The sequence below is a fragment of the Lactuca virosa genome, chromosome 8, assembly GCF_052849685.1.
Source record: "Lactuca virosa cultivar CGN04683 chromosome 8, Lactuca_virosa_CGN04683_v6, whole genome shotgun sequence".
Taxonomy (NCBI): Eukaryota; Viridiplantae; Streptophyta; class Magnoliopsida; order Asterales; family Asteraceae; genus Lactuca; species Lactuca virosa.
In genome coordinates this window covers 57,269,913-57,293,690 of record NC_136433.1, presented here as the reverse complement: position 1 = coordinate 57,293,690, position 23,778 = coordinate 57,269,913, and the positions used below count along the sequence as shown (strand labels likewise).

Sequence of the window (23,778 nt, the reverse complement as noted above, 5' to 3'; positions counted from 1 at the left end):
GTAATTATAAGATAGTTACAAAGTTGGGCTTAGGATCCATTGGATGGCAATGGACGAATTCTATATGGAGGACCATAAAGAAATCGTCCAAGGGCCTTCTGGAATGGTCCATTGGACTGCTTAGGGCTTAAGCAGTCAGATTAGGGTTTCCTAGTTGCAAACCCTAATAGCCTACATGTATATATAGGACCCCTATGCCCCAAAAACGTGGCTAAGAGTCCCTCTAGGGTTTCCAGCCGTTTTTGGTGCCTCCTCTCTCCTCCCTCTTCATCCAAGTTGCTTAGTGGTGTTTGTGACTCCATTAGAGGTGCAACACTTGAGGCACTAAGCTTTCTGAAGTCAATCAAAGCAAGGATTGATTGTTATTGCTATATATAATAATCAAAGGTAATTACTAAACCCTTATTTCAGTTCTTATTTGATAGATCTAGGGTTTGTAAGTCTTGGATTCATTGCATGTACAATAGAGAAACCTAGATCCAAACATTAGGGTTTGTATGAGCACATAGGATTGTTCTTATGCATAAAATCTATCATAATAAACTATCCCCCGTATTTATTTATTTATTGCTTTTAGATTGTGGATTGTGTGTAACTCAATAGGCCTATGTATTTATTAAGAGCGTAACTAATTTGTTGTTTTAGTGGGCATATCTTTAAAACATACATTTTTTTTAACGACAAATCTAATCTACTACTTAATTCCACCTATGTTCATGACGGGACTTAAACTTTCAATCTCAAGGAGGAAAGGCAACACCTGATACCGTTGGGTTAGAAACCCTTTGGTCTTCACACATACATCGTATAAAAAGATTTAAAACCATGCAATAAGTGTTCGGCATACAAGCGCGGAGCTTATTAAGGGCCAGCCCCCCCCCCCCCCCCCCCTTTTTTTTTTGCTTAGAAGTAGTAGTAGCCCACTAATTTTTATGAATATTAGACCCAACCCTCCCCCCCCCCCCCCCCCACACGCACACACACACACAAAAATATTAATTGCTCTTTTCTAAAGTTGCTTTAAATAAAGGACCAAAACACACATGAGTGCTGACTTATTTGTCTTGTTGGTTATATGATATAGTTGCATTAGTTTGAAGATTCACTTAATAATGCAAAGAAGAAAAACAAGTTAAGCTGTAACGGATTCAACTGATTCAACTGATGCCGTACACTTTCTTATTCACTTTACAAAGCGCATTCGGTTTACAAAACGCAGATAATTAAACTTTTTGGTTTCAAGCAACCAAATCTCCTACATTTAGGATTAGACATTTAGTGTATATGACCAATCCTGGAACACAGATGATCTACACACATAAAGAAGTAATGTTTAAGAAGGCGAGATACCAATGAGCGCCTTTGAATCCACTCAGAAAGTTTCAGATACACTATTGTGGAAATGGAATGTCAGAAAGATCCTCTCTATAAGGAGCATTTGTCAACTCTGGTCTTCTATCAGCATCATTTCCACTTTCCATGCTATCTTGAGCAATAGGGTCACCTTTTGATGGCTCAATATATGTAACCACAACATCCTTACGCAACATAAGGTAGATCACTGAGAGAACATAAGCAGCCATGACCGGAAAAACTAATATTGCAATAAACACATTAGCCACTTTTGGCCAAGTGCTATGGATTAGCCAATCGACAAATGCAGTGCTCAAGTAGTAGATGTTGATGCCAATTATTCCAAGTCCTAGTGCCCATGAGAAGAGAATGATCTGTAGAAGAAAAATAATCATATTATAAATGAATTTCAGGTATACTTGATTTACGAAATTGAAACTCACAAATATTGAGTTCTTGTGAGGTCCCATTTTGGTACTTGAGCTACTGAACTTGAGTAGTGGAATGAGTGCAAATGGAAGTTCAAATGACAGTATCATCTGCAAAAGATCCATACTTACATTAAAGTCCAGTTTCAATGAATCATGAATATGCTTACCTATAGAATGAAACTTTAAAGATGGAGTCACATACAGATGCTATTATAATTAGTCTTCCTTCTCCAGAAGGCCCCCCAATTATTGACACTATTAGACTCGGTGTTATGGCGATGCACCTAGTTACCAAGTTCCTGAGCCATTTCCTCATTTTTAAGTCCAAGAAACCCTAAAATAACAAATAGTACATGCTTAGTGTTAACCTTGATTATTAACAGCAGAAAGTTATAATAGGCAAACCCAATAAAGACCTCTTTTAACCTACCGACATAATGAATTGTCCAGCATAAGTGCCTGTGATTGCTGAACTCTGACCAGAAGCTAGCAGTGCAATTGCATAAAGAGTAGAGCCGGACTTTCCCAAAACATTCTGTGTAGTAAAAACCGGGGTTAATTATGAGAAGTTTTGTGAATGTTGTTGGTATAGAAGTTATAAATTTGACATCTTATAAGCTCATACTTTTAGAAGAAATGAAGCTGAGTTAAGGTTGAGATCGTTGCAACGATCCATTTCTTCACTTGGTAGGTTTTTTTCTGAGCAAACAGTGCCAGAAACAGCGATCATTGAGACGTTGATCAAGAATGCTACAAAGAGCGCAATGCCACTCTCTATCAAGAAGTATCTGCATGCATCCTGTAATTCAAAACATCATCATGAATAAGAACTCGAGTTGGTATCTTTCGAGTAAGAACAAGAGCCGAATGGAGAAACAAGTTATGCCTATTAAAAAAAGTGAACTTAATGTTAATAAACCAAAGTAGATTTAGGGAATATAAATATATGAGAAATAGGTTTTTATTTTTTATTTTTTGGGAGTGGGATCTTACGGCATGACAAGGGCACCAAGTAGAGCAATGGCATCACCAGTGGCGCCTTGACCACTAAGTTTAGGAATGAACATTCCCTATAGCAAATCACCAGCTGGTGGCTTCACATAGCTCATTTCTCCAAAGAAACAACCAGCCATCAGAAAAACTAGAATAGCTATCAATATTTCAAGCTTCCTCACCTATGGATATATGAAACCAACATTCCATGTGTTTTCATATTAGGAAACACCAACTATGAAAACATCAAAAGAAAACGAATCATGATTGAAGTTCTTACACCATATTTTTGGAGGCCAAGAAGGAGGAGGGTGCTGAGACCAGTGAGAGAACTCCAACCCAAACTGGAATCTTGAATAAGATATTCAGTGCAAAAGCTGTTCCGATCACTGCAAACATCAAAAGAAAATGAATCAAAATATTATTAAAAAAAAGTTAAATCGTATGTTCACATCAGTTTCATGGATATGCATGATTAAAATTAGTACCTTCGGGAATATCTGCTGCAATGACTGCAACCTCGGCTAGCAGCCATAGGCAATACTTGACAAAGATAGGGTATTCAGCCTTACACAACTCTGATAAATGTTTCCCTGAATAACAGAATAACTAAAGTTTAGATATTTATAATTATTTCTGGATATATATATAAATTCATAGGTCTAGTTCAGTGAATGTCTTACCAGTGCTTACACCAAGATTGGCAGCCAGAGATTGAATAACAAGTGCAAAGATTAGCCCGATCAAAATCACCCAAAGTAGCTGAAAATAATGGTGATTTTTTTGAACTACAACTATGGTGTTTCATGGAGAAAACGTTTACCTCGTATCTATGGTTGGCTCCTGCCTGTAAATCGGTTTCCACTGCATAAAAAACATTGATAAGTTTACAATGATTAAGATATATAAGTTACAATGAGAATATGAGATATTGAGAAATCAGAACTTACTGTTGCCAGGATCGAGATAAGCCAATGACACTAGGAAACCAGGTCCAACAAAGGAGAGAAAACTTTTCCATCCAGGTTTCTGCATATTATATGGTTATCAAATTAATCAAACTGTTATTAAACAAATAGAAACTTCAAACATATGGTTAGATATCAATCTTGAAATTAACGTTTGTGAGGGTGGAAAGAGAGAGAGAGAGAGAGAGAGAGAGAGAGAGAGAGAGAGAGAGAGAGAGAGAGAGAGAGAGAGAGAGAGAGAGAGAGAGAGAGAGAGAGAGAGAGAGAGAGAGATCACCTGATCATGGTCGATATCTTTATGATCATCAAAGTCTTTGGAGTTGAGAACAGAAAGATCAACAGCTGAAACACGATTGCTCCCTCCTGTAACTCGTGGTTCATGCTGCAGACTTGCCATCTCTGTCTCTGTCTTTGTCTCTGTGGGAATGGAGAATCTATATATGTGAAGAATCTCAGTATGAACAGATTTGATGGTAAAGGATTGGATTGAGTATGCTACTTATACTAGAGTTCTGCACATCACTCATGGCTACTAGAGTTCTAGTTCAAAATGTTGCTTTCAGATTTTGAGCATGTCCATGCCGTTTGCATTACAAAATGATGCATGGCTGCTGGAGTTCAAATTCTAAAGGTTGCTTTCAGTTTGTGGGCATGTCCATGCCGTTTGAATTATAAAAGGATTCTGAGCTTCTCCCTAACCCCCTTCTACCATGAGACTGAGACACCTCTTCAGCTCTTGTATTTTTGCGCCTCTACCTTTTGTCCTTTATCTACGTCTTTATCCACTCTATCACCATCATCATAAAGGTACCCACATCGCTCCATCTCTCTCGCTCTCAACCCCTAATCCCCACTGGAAGGAAAATTTGTGTCATCTCTTATCTCTATCACCGCCTGCTGCTCTGTGCTTCGTGTCTCTGAGGCTCAGGAGGGAAGAGGCGACAGAGCCTATGCTCCTTCATGTAGATTTTCTCGATATGTACTTCAAACTAATCATTCTCAATATTTTTATTTACCTATAACAAAATTGACACTTCACGAATTTACCAGAAAGTTGAAGACAGTATTTGCAGACAGAGAACTCGAAAAGGCAATGGCCCCACCATGCATAGAGCTCGCAAAGCTTTTCTCAGTAGCTGTAGATTTTCCAAAAACCCGTGTCCCCGCAGAAATCCCTGCAAATCTTCGTGTCAAAGAGTACCCTGATTTCATGGAAAAATCCAACAAAACAACGTACGAATCATATAACGTGATTGGGAAACTCTTTCGTGAGGTCAAAGACATCGCCCCACAAAACAGCCAGGTCAACCCGTTCACGCGTGACGTGGCGAGACAAACGTACGATGTTGACTTGGAAGTCAGCGGGTTTGAGTACTATGTTGATGAAGCTTTTGATTTTAAAACTGAGTATGATTACAAATTGGGTAATTTGATGGATTATTATGGGATTAAAACCGAGGCTGAATTGTTGAGTGGGAGTATTATGAAAATGTCGAGGTCGTTTGATGGGAGGAATGGTTTGGCTGTGAAGTCTTTGAGAAAGGAAGCGAGGAATTGGTTTTGGAAGGGTAGAGGCAATGTGGATGTTGGAGATGATGATGTGTATGCGAAAGCATCTGCATGGTATCATGTGACATATCATCCGGATTATTGGGGTAAATATAATGAGGATATGAAAACACGTGATCATTTTTTGAGTTTTCCTTGGTGTGTGCATGATAAGCTTATTGAGATTAAGAGAAGCAAGGGGAGGGTTAGAAGAAATGTTGATACTGATTGGCTTCAATAGCAGTTTAGCACTGCTTTAAATCTGATATGATTGAAGTTGTGTGAAGTCACTATAGTTGTCTTTGTTGTTTCTTGTTGGATTTAGTTTGAGTTGATGTAAATATTGTGGTTTTTGATTATTGTGTTTCTTGTAGGGTTTGATGTAAATATTATCAATGTTGATATATTTTTGAGATATGTAAGTAGTATCTTAATCTACTATATATACGTACACATAGATTATATGGAGTTGAACATAGATTATATGGAGTTGAACAAGAGGTGATAAAAAAAAAGTAATCGGTTTCTACTAATGCTTACCTAGATCCTTGTAGGATTGATGAAAATAATTTGACATCATGACTATAACTTTGGACTTTAGTGACTTTATTAGTTCTTAGGTATATTAGGTGGAATGTGTAGTTTTATTTGAAGTAAAGTGTTTGACAAAAGAAATATAAAGTCTTTTGGTTTGAAATTAATAAGATTTGGAATCCAGTTCCGCCGCATTTCCATGTTAAAGTTTATTTTTCTATTTGATTCAAGTTTTTAAAATGAATTGGAATCCTAAATAAAGTTTATTTTTCTATTTGATTCAAGTTTTTAAAATGAATTGGAATCCTAAATGATTTTGACTTTTCATTAAACTAGGGAAACGAAATTCCAAAAACAGGAGGAGGGAATTAAAATCCAATTCAATAAGGAATGTTGATGATTACCATATAACATTTTTTATTTTTATCGTTATATATCAAAACAATATTATGTACTAAAATTAACAGGTCCTTGTTTTCTCTACTTTCTCTGACGACCATGTCACCTGTTGACGTCATCCCAAGATTGTTCCGACGAAATCTTCAAATGTGAGACTCTCCCTCCCCTCCCCCCCCCCCCCTCCTCTCATTGTTGCCTTTGTTGTGTGTTCAATATTTAAAATGCTATTATCATACTTGTAAAACGGTTGTTTGTTGTGCTCTATTGTAAAACCTTTTCTTCATGTGTAAAACAATTATCGGACGTGTAAAATAGTTCTATGGAAATTAGATTTGTTGTGTTCTATTGAAAATCAAACTTTGGTATTCTTTTTTAATTTATGTTAAATTTAAACTACACTCAATTTTTAAATGACACCTTACGTATCACAATATCCACCATTTAATTATTTTTTACACTCTCAATTTGATATGAATTTGATTGTAGAAAAAACATCATAAATGGTCCCTGTGGTTTTTCAAAATCTGAAGTTTAGTCCCCGTAGTTTAAAAACGTCATAGATGGTCCCTGCGCTTTCAAAACTTTTGATGTTTGGTCCTTTTTATTAACTCCGTTAGCTTTCTACCGTTAAACGAAGGGCATTTCCGTCATTTAACTATCCAATGACCTTTTATGAAGTTTTCTTTTATTTATTTATTTTCTTTAAATAAATTTAATAACCAAGGGTCTCTCTCTCTCTCTCTCTCTCTCTCTCTCTCTCTCTCTCTCTCCAACACGACCAAAAATAGCACCGCCCACCCCCATCATCTTCCTCCCCCACCCTTCATCAACAACTAAAACTCCAAACTCATACATACACTTGAAAAATTAAAAACGCATAACATGATGTTAATCCTTGTCTCAACATTAGAGGAACACCATAAAAATATGTTGAAAAGCTACTACAAAATCTTCAATGTTCAATATCCCCAATCTTCTTGAGTCTTGACAATTAAATGAAGTGATTTCTCCATATGGTTGATGTTTAAGAATTTCCATCCAGATCTTGGATCAATGACTTTCAGGTTCTTTCTTCTTTTTCCTAGCCCTCATGCTCGCTGCCTTCATCCTCAATGTTAAATATCCCCAATCTTCTTGAGTCTTGACAATTAAATGAAGTGATTTCTCCAGATGGTTGATGTTTAAGAATTTCCATCCAGATCTTGGATCAATGACTTTCAGGTTCTTTCTTCTTTTTCCTAGCCCTCATGCTCGCTGCCTTCATCTCCATAGCCAAATCCGACTGCCTTTCATCCTACTCCGATTACTTAAACCTAAAAGTAACAAAGTGGATTCAACCAAAGAGCTTGAAGAAGAATCAAAGTGTGGTTAACCCCAAATGACTTTTAGGTTCTTTCTTCTTTTTCTTCTTGTTCTTCCCACGTTTAACCCCAAATGAAAGATGATCATCGTCGCTATTTTTACCAAACTTCCCATCTTTCTTGAACCCATTTTTCTCGAAATTAAGATCAATGGTAATAAAATTAAAACCGGGCTTTGAGTTAACTCCTTTGTTAAACCCACCGTTGATCCCAAAATCACCGGTCTAGTTTTGATTAGTCGACCCGACTTTAAAGTCAAAGTTAAAACCATTAAAATCGGAGTTGGATGAACTGGAGTGGTTGGTGTTAATGGTGTTTGAGTTGGTGAAGTGACCGCCGACATGGATGTCGAAGTTTCGGCGTTCTTTTTCGGGGCGTTTGGAGGCGTATGAGGTGGCTCCAGATGGAGTCGTTAAGGGAGAGGCTGAAAAGATTGTTGCTTTGAACACGAAGTTGATCACTGTACTGCCAAAAAAGACGATTGATTGTTGTTTTCCATGGTTTAAGATAGCTGATTTCTTGATACCCAAGTGGGAAAGATGATGAATTCAACGAAAAGAAGTGAGATCTGGAGGAAAATGCGAAGTGGGTATTGGTTTATATGTATAATAGGGAAAAGGAAAGGGGACAAGTTTCCAGGAAATGAAGGTGATTACGTGTAGCTTTGTCAAAGGTGAAATAAATAAAAGAAAACTTCATAAAAGGTCCTTGGATAGTTAAATGACGGAAATATCCTTCGTTTAACGGTAGAAAGCTAACGGAGTTAATAAAAAGGACCAAACATCAAAAGTTTTGAAAGCGCAGGGACCATTTATGAGGTTTTTAAACCACGGGGACTAAACTTCAGATTTTGGGTAACCATAGGGACCATTTATGATGTTTTTTCTTGATTGTACATGAAAATGTTGAAAATGTACTGACTTAGTTTAAAAACACATAATCGTAGACAAAGGAAAGCTTCATTGATTTTGACATGGAAATGATATGATCATAAACAACATGATCCATAATATTATTGATCCAAAACCTATTATAAATTAAAATCTATACAAAAATCAAACATGATCCTAGACGATATGATCCAAAATATTATAATATAAAACTTATTTAGATTTCACACTTTATTTTACAAAATTTCAAGATTTGGTTAAAAATGATATGATTCAAAACTATTTATAAATCAATTTTGTAAAAATTATAATTTAGTTAGAAATGTTGAAATGATATGATTCAGACTATTATGATCCAAAATAATATTATTCATAAAATAATAATTTAAAATGTTTAATATCCTTAATTTTTATGACTTAGATTGTTATAATTCAAATTAGATTGTTATCATTCAAATTGTCATGGGCCTTAATATATTATGATTAAAAAATTTCTTATGATTCAAAATTGCTATTAATCATTAATCTATTATGATTAAAAAAATTCTTATGATCCTTATGAATCGAATCCGTTTAAATTCAACAACAAAATAGGGACTAAAAGTTAAATGCAAGCAACTTTTTTTCTCACATAAATTACAAAATTCGAACATAACGGTGTACATACTTACATGATTTAAAAAAAAAAAGTTAAGAATGACATTTTAAGAACTAATAATCATTTTAAGGTTAAAAGTTTCATATACTCAAAAGAACACCATATCGATAATTAAACATATAAATTCACAAAAGTTGTGGATATACATTTCAATTTCTATACAAATTCATGACATCAATCATTCAATTTTTTTACTCTTCTCTACAGACCATCGTTCGATTTGCATGTGAGGTGTTTGAGGAAATGCATCAAAGACTAAAAAGCGGTTCAACTTTTATTATCATCAGACCATTATGAATCAAAGATATCTAAAACTAACTTCTTTAGCATCTACAATACAACTTCAACTATGATCCTATACTCTTTTGTAGATCTTTCTTGTAACGCTCGAAAAATCGTTACCTCATTAGCAAGAAATCAAATTAAAAATGAAATGTCATTAGCAGTAAACAAATGAAAGGAAGTTATAGTACTCCTTGAGACGATTTCGTGGATATAAAGAACATAAAAACAGAGTGCATATGAGGAAGATATGACCATTTTAAAAGTAAGCTGCTATTTTAGATAATGACACATGGCATTCACCAAGACTTAATACTTGGTGCTTGGAATAACACGATGTGGCGTTGGGCAAATAGCCCTTTGAGTCTTCCATAAATGAAAGGAAGTTCTAGTACTCTTCGAGACCATTCCGTAGATATAACGAAGAGTAAATTACACGAATCGTCCCTCATGCAGGTGCCAAAATGCACGTTTAGTCCCTATTTTCAAAAATTAACTCGGACCGTCTCTCGTATTGTTAAAAGTTGCACGGTACATCCCTCGTTAGTTTAAATTTACACGTTTCATCCCTTTTGATACATAAAAAAGACTATAATGTCCTTTTTCTTTTCTTTTTCATTTATTTTGAACATTTTTAATTATTAAAATTATTTTAATTATTTGCTCTGATTATTTTTAATTACTAAAAATTATTTTAGTTATTTTTCTATTTTGTGGAATAAGAACTAACCACCACCACCACCGGTAATCTACGCCACCACCAGAAAATGGAGCACCACCACCACTTCTCACCGGAAAATGTAGCACCACCGCTACCCCTCACTTCACCCAACCCACTCCTTCGTTAATGTTAATATGTTTCACCAAAAATAACTACAAACCATCACCTCATTCACCAAACCAACAACATATACTCAACCCACCATCAAAACAAGCACATTTACTGTTAACACCACCACCATCCACCATCGGAAAACCCACATGCAAAACAAGAATGAATAATTAGGGTAAATTAGGAAGTAAGAGTCAGGGAGATGGAAAATCTGATTTGATACAAAACTGATTGAAAGCAAATGATTTAGGGATCTTAAATTGAAAGCAAACCTTATTCACTGAACCTGCAAATCTGATTCATTACAGAGGGGGATGGAAAAAGGGGGTTGTAAGTCTGCACTTCGTTCGATCGGTGAACCACCATTGCCAACTGTGAGCCGCCATCGTCACCGGTGCGCTGCCATCGTCGCATCATCTAGGGTTCACATCATTGTGTTATCGCAGAGGAGGACTATCAATGGAGACGATTTGGGTTCGATCCGACCTGCTTCTCCGATCTCAATGTCCCTCTTATCTGATCTTGCGTGATGGACTTGTACCTGGTTCGATGACCTGATTTCGGTGTGGACAGAAGGAAAAAAGGGGAAATGGAAGAGGAAGGGTGGGTTGAGTTGTGGTGGGTAATGGTTTGATAGCATCGCAGGAGTGGCCGAAGAGACGAAGATGTCCTGAAGTCGTTGAAGTCGGCGATGATACTGGTGGAGGTGGAGATGACAGAAGAAGAAATGGTGGAAGAGGACGGCGTGCTTAGGGTTTAAGGATCTTTATTTAATATCTTTGATAAAAGAAAATAAATAATTATTTTCATAATAAACAAATCAATAAATTATTAATAAATAAAAAATAAATCAAAAAAGAAATAATAAGGGTAAAATTGTCTTTTTATGTCTCGAGGGATGAAGCGTATATGTTTTAATGTAACGAGGGACGGTTCGAGTTAATTTTTGAAAATAGGGACTGGACATGTATTTTGGCACCTGCACGAGGGACGACTCGTGTAATTTACTGTATAAAGAACATAAAAAACGGAGTTCGTATGAGAAAATTACGACCTTTTTAAAAATATGTTGCTATTTCAGAGAATGGCATGTTGCATTCATCACGACTTGGTGCTTGGAATGCCATCACGTGGCATCGGCCAAATAGCCCTATAAATTTGAGTCTTCCATCATTCTCGCGTACATGTTTGGCAAGGGTGTTGGTCGATCGAGAAGTGATGTACGGGGTACGAGAGTACGTGTAACGAGGAATGTTAAGCACATAAGGCATACACATTCATTGCATTATTTATGTTGTTTTTCAATATTTTGACATAATCATAGAACGAGGGTCAAGACCCAAGTTAGACTGTCGGATTATAATAAAGTGCTATTACCGACCCAACAACATAATTAGATTATTAATCCGATCAGCAAAAACTAAAAAATATAAACCTCAGATTATGGGTTGAAGTGACGAGAGTTATTGAACTAACAGTTTAAAGAGTAAAGCCATTTAGTGATTATATGACGAGACTCGATGAGGCGGGTAACAAATGACTACCAGATTCGGTTAATAGTCAAACAAAGCAATATCGTATCAAGTTCGTACAAGTTCTAAGGAACTTGTTATATTATCTGAATAGGTTCGTGTAACATCCAATTTTTCAACCCAAAATTTTCATTTTTAACCTCATAATAAAACATGTTTCATAAAACCCATCACAAGAAAACCATAAGGTCAAAATACAAATCCATATAAAATTATCAGAGTATCCCAAAATACCCAGCAACAAAATCTCCAAGCGAATGTATATAATAAAGCCTTCACTTTCCCGCGTTTCTCAGAAGTACCTGAAACACATTTAATCAAAAACTGTAAGGACAAAGTTTAGCGACTTCCCCAAAAATATCACATATAGCACAACACATAAAACAACTATGAATATCAGCAACCCTGGAGACTACCCGAAGTTTTAGTGGGCAACAACACCCTTTGTAGGTTATCAGCAACCCTGGAGCCTACCCATAGTCTTAACACATATAAACAACACAAACACAGTAATAACACTTAGACCCAGTTGATCGTCAAATACATATACATCTATTCTACTATACAGGTAAGAATAAGTGAGGAGACTCACCTTACACTAATGACTGATAAAACTCACACCCGAATTGCTGGAACTAGATTCCGCATAATTACATACACCGATTAACCTTAATTAATAATTAGGATATTTCTCTCACATACTATTAGGCCCAAGACAATCCATTTTATACTTAGAGTAAAAGACCATTTTACCCCTCATAAAACCCTCACCATCCACTTCATACTCAAATGGTCAAATTCCATAAAAGTCAACAAAAGTCAACCTTGGTCAATACGCTCGGCATACTCAACTCTACGCTGGGTGTAGAGCGCAACACCAGAAAAGGGCTCGCATCTCGCTGGGCTGGGGGTAGCCAAGCATATGCTTAGTGTACGTAAGCTGTTATCAAGATCTCCATGCAAAAAGTCTTAATCCTTAAGACATCCATTCCAATCACAGATCTGGCCCCTAAAAAACGTCTTAATCCATAAGGTCTCTGACTTTAAGCCTTTGCATGGCTACAAGGAGCTAAAATCCAAAACCCATAACTTTTACTTCATAAACCCCCCCCCCCCAACAACTCTTGCATGGAAGAAAGGAAATGGCTAAGCTATCATTTTTATGACTCAAGACATCTTAGAATGTCTGAAATGATGACTTAACATATTTGGACTACTCCATACTCACAAAGATCCATGCAAGCTTTAGGACAAAAAGGACCAAAATGCAAGACTAAACAAGATCTATTTAAACAAGCTCCAAGATTTGAACTATATACCTTGAAAATGTGCACAAGAGGATGAAGTTTATGGATCTACAAACCAGAGTGCACCACCACCTCTTGAATGATCTTCTTCCTAGCACCAAACACTCAAGATTCACTTTCTAAGCTTCAAATCTCTCATACACAAGCTAGGGTTTCGTTTTAGGGTTTAGACGGAATGGAGGCTGGATGAGGGAATGTCCAAAGGATGGAAAAGGTGATTAAATAGGGGTCACATCGTAGAATTTAGGGTTTGGAAGCAACATGAGTACGCTCGGCGTATGCCTATGTATGCCCAGCGTACTCACATTTTGAACTGTCCCAAAATTTGGTTGACTTACGCCCTGTGTACCCCTTGTACACCCAGCGTAAGGAACTGATCTGAAAACTTAAGAATAGAGAACTCCATCTGCCCTTCCAAGAAGTTGAAAACAAAGTACATGTAAAATTAGTTGTGTATCTTGACTTGGTTTATCTTACAGGTTCTTTTTTTTTTAATTTTATTTAACTATTGAGTGCTTTCTATTTCCTTAGTTTGATTATACTTCTAATTATACTTCATCTATTCAGGAATAATTAAGTCAAAGATGCTTCCATGGATCCAATCAAAGAGGCTTTACCAATTTATGTCAATATCAAGGTTTTATATGATGTGTTATTTTATAATTATTCCATGCCTTCAGTTGATTGGTGTTGAATCTTTACTAATTTTACATTTTATAACAGGACATTCAAGTTTGGATTCTTATGTTGCTTGTTGGTTTGGACTGAATTGATCAAAATCGATTCAGACTCTCAATAACTTCAAAAGAGCATTTAGTGATACTTTCAAGTGGTGGACAAGGGTTTGCAGTGGCTGGCTCATAACTGCACTGCAAAGTTCAGTACACTATTGGATGAACAATGTGAAGGTATAAATCCAATTTTACCTTATTGCCCATTTGTATTCATTTATGTTCTCATTGACAATGTAAGACACAACTGAGTGATGCTAAACATCTGTATATTTTGTTGTGATTTCTTAATTCTTTTTAGCTATGGTGGAGATACTGAATCTTGTTTTACTCCAAGTGTACTGAGAAATAGCAGATTACTTTAAGTTCTTAATCCAGGTATGATCTATTAAACATCTTTATACCTTGTTGTGTGTTATTAATTCTTTTTGTATGTATTATTTTTATTTATTCTCTAGGCGTTTTACTTTCAAAAATCTTCCAGTTGTATCAACATACTTCTCTTTAAAATGTCAACCTAATAGAAGCATTGCACTTTATTATTAAGACATCTTACATTAAAAAAGCATTACATTTTATTCTTATCAAGGCATTTTACTTTAAAAATCTACCAAGTATAGCATTGTAGTTTTCTTTGAAAAAGCAATCCAAATAAAGCATTGTGGCGTGACCATGGAGACGGACGGAGACACTGCATTTGATTGGTTCCCTCATATTTCTCTCTTTATCTCTTTCTTCTTTTTGAACTTTCACTACCTAATCATCGGTGCATAGCATTTCTATAACTTGGTGGGTTGGTTGTGGAATAGTAAAATATCCACGTGGCATCACCTTTATTCACAAACCACGCATGGTAGACCTGACAATTCGTGTATTCGTGTCAGGAAAACGTGTCAGCCACGAATTTGACACGATATGTGTAACACCGTGAATTTTTCATATAAAATTTTCATTTGGAATTACAAAATCCTCATAACACGTTTCACAGAATCTCATTTATTTAATTCACAAATCACATCACTATAATTGTTTGATTAAAATCCAGGATCCTCAAATTATAACTCTTTCACTGATGTATACAATCAAGCCGGTACATTCCCGTGATCCTGAGGAAAACCTGAAACACATAACACATAACACGGTAAGCACGAAGCTTAGTGAGTCCCCCAAAATACCACACACATCTCATTAGCCACTCGAGGCTAACTCGAAATGACCCTCCAGTCAATGTGTTCCAGTGGAGACCCTCCGGTCCCACAACTCGGGTGGACCCTCCGGTCCTAACTCAGCAAAGCATAATCACAATCATAGCATAATCACAAAGCATGATGTATAATAAATAGCACATAACTCAACGTAAGCACATATAACAACATTTACACTAAATAACATAACAGCATAAGTCACAAAGACAGTATGTACAATAATCATTATCACAGAATAACAATGATCAGGTTCTGAAGTTATGCAAAATAGTTATTAGACTTATCCAAGTGGGAGACTGTTGGATTAGTGTCTAAGTCCATAACTATTTTGGTATGTACTTGACCCGATTATGAGCATGGTCCTTTTGGGTTGCCTTCACCATAGCAATATGTAGGATGAATTAACGAGAGAAAGGTTTAATTATGATTTATTAATATATTATAAGACTAATATATTAAAGGAGAAATCATAATGTTTAATTAATATTAGTCAAGAATTAATTAAGAATTAATTTTGTGACTAAAAGAGATTAATTAAATTAAGGAGACTGATATTGTAATTATAAGATAGTTACAAAGTTGGGCTTAGGATCCATTGGATGGCAATGGACGAATTCTATATGGAGGACCATAAAGAAATCGTCCAAGGGCCTTCTGGAATGGTCCATTGGACTGCTTAGGGCTTAAGCAGTCAGATTAGGGTTTCCTAGTTGCAAACCCTAATAGCCTACATGTATATATAGGACCCCTATGCCCCAAAAACGTGGCTAAGAGTCCCTCTAGGGTTTCCAGCCGTTTTTGGTGCCTCCTCTCTCCTCCCTCTTCATCCAAGTTGCTTAGTGGTGTTTGTGACTCCATTAGAGGTGCAACACTTGAGGCACTAAGCTTTCTGAAGTCAATCAAAGCAAGGATTGATTGTTATTGCTATATATAATAATCAAAGGTAATTACTAAACCCTTATTTCAGTTCTTATTTGATAGATCTAGGGTTTGTAAGTCTTGGATTCATTGCATGTACAATAGAGAAACCTAGATCCAAACATTAGGGTTTGTATGAGCACATAGGATTGTTCTTATGCATAAAATCTATCATAATAAACTATCCCCCGTATTTATTTATTTATTGCTTTTAGATTGTGGATTGTGTGTAACTCAATAGGCCTATGTATTTATTAAGAGCGTAACTAATTTGTTGTTTTAGTGGGCATATCTTTAAAACATACATTTTTTTTAACGACAAATCTAATCTACTACTTAATTCCACCTATGTTCATGACGGGACTTAAACTTTCAATCTCAAGGAGGAAAGGCAACACCTGATACCGTTGGGTTAGAAACCCTTTGGTCTTCACACATACATCGTATAAAAAGATTTAAAACCATGCAATAAGTGTTCGGCATACAAGCGCGGAGCTTATTAAGGGCCAGCCCCCCCCCCCCCCTTTTTTTTTGCTTAGAAGTAGTAGTAGCCCACTAATTTTTATGAATATTAGACCCAACCCTCCCCCCCCCCCCCCCACACGCACACACACACACAAAAATATTAATTGCTCTTTTCTAAAGTTGCTTTAAATAAAGGACCAAAACACACATGAGTGCTGACTTATTTGTCTTGTTGGTTATATGATATAGTTGCATTAGTTTGAAGATTCACTTAATAATGCAAAGAAGAAAAACAAGTTAAGCTGTAACGGATTCAACTGATTCAACTGATGCCGTACACTTTCTTATTCACTTTACAAAGCGCATTCGGTTTACAAAACGCAGATAATTAAACTTTTTGGTTTCAAGCAACCAAATCTCCTACATTTAGGATTAGACATTTAGTGTATATGACCAATCCTGGAACACAGATGATCTACACACATAAAGAAGTAATGTTTAAGAAGGCGAGATACCAATGAGCGCCTTTGAATCCACTCAGAAAGTTTCAGATACACTATTGTGGAAATGGAATGTCAGAAAGATCCTCTCTATAAGGAGCATTTGTCAACTCTGGTCTTCTATCAGCATCATTTCCACTTTCCATGCTATCTTGAGCAATAGGGTCACCTTTTGATGGCTCAATATATGTAACCACAACATCCTTACGCAACATAAGGTAGATCACTGAGAGAACATAAGCAGCCATGACCGGAAAAACTAATATTGCAATAAACACATTAGCCACTTTTGGCCAAGTGCTATGGATTAGCCAATCGACAAATGCAGTGCTCAAGTAGTAGATGTTGATGCCAATTATTCCAAGTCCTAGTGCCCATGAGAAGAGAATGATCTGTAGAAGAAAAATAATCATATTATAAATGAATTTCAGGTATACTTGATTTACGAAATTGAAACTCACAAATATTGAGTTCTTGTGAGGTCCCATTTTGGTACTTGAGCTACTGAACTTGAGTAGTGGAATGAGTGCAAATGGAAGTTCAAATGACAGTGTCATCTGCAAAAGATCCATACTTACATTAAAGTCCAGTTTCAATGAATCATGAATATGCTTACCTATAGAATGAAACTTTAAAGATGGAGTCACATACAGATGCTATTATAATTAGTCTTCCTTCTCCAGAAGGCCCCCCAATTATTTACACTATTAGACTCGGTGTTATGGCGATGCACCTAGTTACCAAGTTCCTGAGCCATTTCCTCATTTTTAAGTCCAAGAAACCCTAAAATAACAAATAGTACATGCTTAGTGTTAACCTTGATTATTAACAGCAGAAAGTTATAATAGGCAAACCCAATAAAGACCTCTTTTAACCTACCGACATAATGAATTGTCCAGCATAAGTGCCTGTGATTGTTGAACTCTGACCAGAAGCTAGCAGTGCAATTGCATAAAGAGTAGAGCCGGACTTTCCCAAAACATTCTGTGTAGTAAAAACCGGGGTTAATTATGAGAAGTTTTGTGAATGTTGTTGGTATAGAAGTTATAAATTTGACATCTTATAAGCTCATACTTTTAGAAGAAATGAAGCTGAGTTAAGGTTGAGATCGTTGCAACGATCCATTTCTTCACTTGGTAGGTTTTTTTCTGAGCAAACAGTGCCAGAAACAGCGATCATTGAGACGTTGATCAAGAATGCTACAAAGAGCGCAATGCCACTCTCTATCAAGAAGTATCTGCATGCATCCTGTAATTCAAAACATCATCATGAATAAGAACTCGAGTTGGTATCTTTCGAGTAAGAACAAGAGCCGAATGGAGAAACAAGTTATGCCTATTAAAAAAAGTGAACTTAATGTTAATAAACCAAAGTAGATTTAGGGAATATAAATATATGAGAAATAGGTTTTTATTTTTTATTTTTTGGGAGTGGGATCTTACGGCATGACAAGGGCACCAAGTAGAGCAATGGCATCACCAGTGGCGCCTTGACCACTAAGTTTAGGAATGAACATTCCCTATAGCAAATCACCAGCTGGTGGCTTCACATAGCTCATTTCTCCAAAGAAACAACCAGCCATCAGAAAAACTAGAATAGCTATCAATATTTCAAGCTTCCTCACCTATGGATATATGAAACCAACATTCCATGTGTTTTCATATTAGGAAACACCAACTATGAAAACATCAAAAGAAAACGAATCATGATTGAAGTTCTTACACCATATTTTTGGAGGCCAAGAAGGAGGAGGGTGCTGAGACCAGTGAGAGAACTCCAACCCAAACTGGAATCTTGAATAAGATATTCAGTGCAAAAGCTGTTCCGATCACTGCAAACATCAAAAGAAAATGAATCAAAATATTATTAAAAAAAAGTTAAATCGTATGTTCACATCAGTTTCATGGATATGCATGATTAAAATTAGTACCTTCGGGAATATCTGCTGCAATGACTGCAACCTCGGCTAGCAGCCATAGGCAATACTTGACAAAGATAGGGTATTCAGCCTTACACAACTCTGATAAATGTTTCCCTGAATAACAGAATAACTAAAGTTTAGATATTTATAATTATTTCTGGATATATAGATAAATTCATAGGTCTAGTTCAGTGAATGTCTTACCAGTGCTTACACCAAGATTGGCAGCCAGAGATTGAATAACAAGTGCAAAGATTATCCCGATCAAAATCACCCAAAGTAGCTGAAAATAATGGTGATTTTTTTGAACTACAACTATGGTGTTTCATGGAGAAAACGTTTACCTCGTATCTATGGTTGGCTCCTGCCTGTAAATCGGTTTCCACTGCATAAAAAACATTGATAAGTTTACAATGATTAAGATATATAAGTTACAATGAGAATATGAGATATTGAGAAATCAAAACTTACTGTTGCCAGGATCGAGATAAGCCAATGACACTAGGAAACCAGGTCCAACAAAGGAGAGAAAACTTTTCCATCCAGGTTTCTGCATATTATATGGTTATCAAATTAATCAAACTGTTATTAAACAAATAGAAACTTCAAACATATGGTTAGATATCAATCTTGAAATTAACGTTTGTGAGGGTGGAAAGAGAGTGAGAGAGAGAGAGAGAGAGAGAGAGAGAGAGAGAGATCACCTGATCATGGTCGATATCTTTATGATCATCAAAGTCTTTGGAGTTGAGAACAGAAAGATCAACAGCTGAAACAAGATTGCTCCCTCCTGTAACTCGTGGTTCATGCTGCAGACTTGCCATCTCTGTCTCTGTCTTTGTCTCTGTGGGAATGGAGAATCTATATATGTGAAGAATCTCAGTATGAACAGATTTGATGGTAAAGGATTGGATTGAGTATGCTACTTATACTAGAGTTCTGCACATAACTCATGGCTACTAGAGTTCTAGTTCAAAATGTTGCTTTCAGATTTTGAGCATGTCCATGCCGTTTGCATTACAAAATGATGCATGGCTGCTGGAGTTCAAATTCTAAAGGTTGCTTTCAGTTTGTGGGCATGTCCATGCCGTTTGAATTAAAAAAGGATTCTGAGCTTCTCCCTAACCCCCTTCTACCATGAGACTGAGACACCTCTTCAGCTCCTGTATTTTTGCGCCTCTACCTTTTGTCCTTTATCTACGTCTTTATCCACTCTATCACCATCATCATAAAGGTACCCACATCGCTCCATCTCTCTCGCTCTCAACCCCTAATCCCCACTGGAAGGAAAATTTGTGTCATCTCTTATCTCTATCACCGCCTGCTGCTCTGTGCTTCGTGTCTCTGAGGCTCAGGAGGGAAGAGGCGACAGAGCCTATGCTCCTTCATGTAGATTTTCTCGATATGTACTTCAAACTAATCATTCTCAATATTTTTATTTACCTATAACAAAATTGACACTTCACGAATTTACCAGAAAGTTGAAGACAGTATTTGCAGACAGAGAACTCGAAAAGGCAATGGCCCCACCATGCATAGAGCTCGCAAAGCTTTTCTCAGTAGCTGTAGATTTTCCAAAAACCCGTGTCCCCGCAGAAATCCCTGCAAATCTTCGTGTCAAAGAGTACCCTGATTTCATGGAAAAATCCAACAAAACAACGTACGAATCATATAACGTGATTGGGAAACTCTTTCGTGAGGTCAAAGACATCGCCCCACAAAACAGCCAGGTCAACCCGTTCACGCGTGACGTGGCGAGACAAACGTACGATGTTGACTTGGAAGTCAGCGGGTTTGAGTACTATGTTGATGAAGCTTTTGATTTTAAAACTGAGTATGATTACAAATTGGGTAATTTGATGGATTATTATGGGATTAAAACCGAGGCTGAATTGTTGAGTGGGAGTATTATGAAAATGTCGAGGTCGTTTGATGGGAGGAATGGTTTGGCTGTGAAGTCTTTGAGAAAGGAAGCGAGGAATTGGTTTTGGAAGGGTAGAGGCAATGTGGATGTTGGAGATGATGATGTGTATGCGAAAGCATCTGCATGGTATCATGTGACATATCATCCGGATTATTGGGGTAAATATAATGAGGATATGAAAACACGTGATCATTTTTTGAGTTTTCCTTGGTGTGTGCATGATAAGCTTATTGAGATTAAGAGAAGCAAGGGGAGGGTTAGAAGAAATGTTGATACTGATTGGCTTCAACAGCAGTTTAGCACTGCTTTAAATCTGATATGATTGAAGTTGTGTGAAGTCACTATAGTTGTCTTTGTTGTTTCTTGTTGGATTTAGTTTGAGTTGATGTAAATATTGTGGTTTTTGATTATTGTGTTTCTTGTAGGGTTTGATGTAAATATTATCAATGTTGATATATTTTTGAGATATGTAAGTAGTATCTTAATCTACTATATATACGTACACATAGATTATATGGAGTTGAACATAGATTATATGGAGTTGAACAAGAGGTGATAAAAAAAAAGTAATCGGTTTCTACTAATGCTTACCTAGATCCTTGTAGGATTGATGAAAATAATTTGACATCATGACTATAACTTTGGACTTTAGTGACTTTATTAGTTCTTAGGTATATTAGGTGGAATGTGTAGTTTTATTTGAAGTAAAGTGTTTGACAAAAGAAATATAAAGTCTTTTGGTTTGAAATTAATAAGATTTGGAATCCACTTCCGCCGCATTTCCATGTTAAAGTTTATTTTTCTATTTGATTCAAGTTTTTAAAATGAATTGGAATCCTAAATGATTTTGACTTTTCATTAAACTAGGGAAACGAAATTCCAAAAACAGGAGGAGGGAATTAAAATCCAATTCAATAAGGAATGTTGATGATTACCATATAACATTTTTTATTTTTATCGTTATATATCAAAACAATATTATGTACTAAAATTAACAGGTCCTTGTTTTCTCTACTTTCTCTGACGACCATGTCACCTGTTGACGTCATCCCAAGATTGTTCCGACGAAATCTTCAAATGTGAGACTCTCCCTCCCCTCCCCCCCCCCCCCCCCCTCCTCTCATTGTTGCCTTTGTTGTGTGTTCAATATTTAAAATGTTATTATCATACTTGTAAAACGGTTGTTTGTTGTGCTCTATTGTAAAACCTTTTCTTCATGTGTAAAACAATTATCGGACGTGTAAAATAGTTCTATGGAAATTAGATTTGTTGTGTTCTATTGAAAATCAAACTTTGGTATTCTTTTTTAATTTATGTTAAATTTAAACTACACTCAATTTTTAAATGACACCTTACGTATCACAATATCCACCATTTAATTATTTTTTACACTCTCAATTTGATATGAATTTGATTGTAGAAAAAACATCATAAATGGTCCCTGTGGTTTTTCAAAATCTGAAGTTTAGTCCCCGTAGTTTAAAAACGTCATAGATGGTCCCTGCGCTTTCAAAACTTTTGATGTTTGGTCCTTTTTATTAACTCCGTTAGCTTTCTACCGTTAAACGAAGGGCATTTCCGTCATTTAACTATCCAATGACCTTTTATGAAGTTTTCTTTTATTTATTTATTTTCTTTAAATAAATTTAATAACCAAGGGTCTCTCTCTCTCTCTCTCTCTCTCTCTCTCTCTCTCTCTCTCTCTCTCTCTCTCTCTCTCTCTCTCTCTCTCTCTCCAACACGACCAAAAATAGCACCGCCCACCCCCATCATCTTCCTCCCCCACCCTTCATCAACAACTAAAACTCCAAACTCATACATACACTTGAAAAATTAAAAACGCATAACATGATGTTAATCCTTGTCTCAACATTAGAGGAACACCATAAAAATATGTTGAAAAGCTACTACAAAATCTTCAATGTTAAATATCCCCAATCTTCTTGAGTCTTGACAATTAAATGAAGTGATTTCTCCATATGGTTGATGTTTAAGAATTTCCATCCAGATCTTGGATCAATGACTTTCAGGTTCTTTCTTCTTTTTCCTAGCCCTCATGCTCGCTGCCTTCATCCTCAATGTTAAATATCCCCAATCTTCTTGAGTCTTGACAATTAAATGAAGTGATTTCTCCAGATGGTTGATGTTTAAGAATTTCCATCCAGATCTTGGATCAATGACTTTCAGGTTCTTTCTTCTTTTTCCTAGCCCTCATGCTCGCTGCCTTCATCTCCATAGCCAAATCCGACTGCCTTTCATCCTACTCCGATTACTTAAACCTAAAAGTAACAAAGTGGATTCAACCAAAGAGCTTGAAGAAGAATCAAAGTGTGGTTAACCCCAAATGACTTTTAGGTTCTTTCTTCTTTTTCTTCTTGTTCTTCCCACGTTTAACCCCAAATGAAAGATGATCATCGTCGCTATTTTTACCAAACTTCCCATCTTTCTTGAACCCATTTTTCTCGAAATTAAGATCAATGGTAATAAAATTAAAACCGGGCTTTGAGTTAACTCCTTTGTTAAACCCACCGTTGATCCCAAAATCACCGGTCTAGTTTTGATTAGTCGACCCGACTTTAAAGTCAAAGTTAAAACCATTAAAATCGGAGTTGGATGAACTGGAGTGGTTGGTGTTAATGGTGTCTGAGTTGGTGAAGTGACCGCCGACATGGATGTCGAAGTTTCGGCGTTCTTTTTCGGGGCGTTTGGAGGCGTATGAGGTGGCTCCAGATGGAGTCGTTAAGGGAGAGGCTGAAAAGATTGTTGCTTTGAACACGAAGTTGATCACTGTACTGCCAAAAAAGACGATTGATTGTTGTTTTCCATGGTTTAAGATAGCTGATTTCTTGATACCCAAGTGGGAAAGATGATGAATTCAACGAAAAGAAGTGAGATCTGGAGGAAAATGCGAAGTGGGTATTGGTTTATATGTATAATAGGGAAAAGGAAAGGGGACAAGTTTCCAGGAAATGAAGGTGATTACGTGTAGCTTTGTCAAAGGTGAAATAAATAAAAGAAAACTTCAT

The 23,778-nt window shown here is 36.4% G+C and overlaps 4 pseudogenes; 2 read left to right on the top strand and 2 right to left on the bottom strand.

The window, feature by feature from the left end:
* Positions 1-1,153: 1,153 nt before the first annotated feature.
* Positions 1,154-4,212, bottom strand: LOC145132823 (metal transporter Nramp7.2-like; annotated as a pseudogene).
* A 258-nt stretch (positions 4,213-4,470) lies between these two features.
* LOC145128852 (putative RNA-dependent RNA polymerase 1 pseudogene) lies at positions 4,471-5,534 on the top strand (annotated as a pseudogene).
* An 11,191-nt stretch (positions 5,535-16,725) lies between these two features.
* LOC145132760 (metal transporter Nramp7.2-like) lies at positions 16,726-19,722 on the bottom strand (annotated as a pseudogene).
* Positions 19,723-19,986: 264 nt separating this feature from the next.
* Positions 19,987-21,220, top strand: LOC145133444 (putative RNA-dependent RNA polymerase 1 pseudogene; annotated as a pseudogene).
* The last annotated feature ends 2,558 nt before the right edge of the window (positions 21,221-23,778 follow it).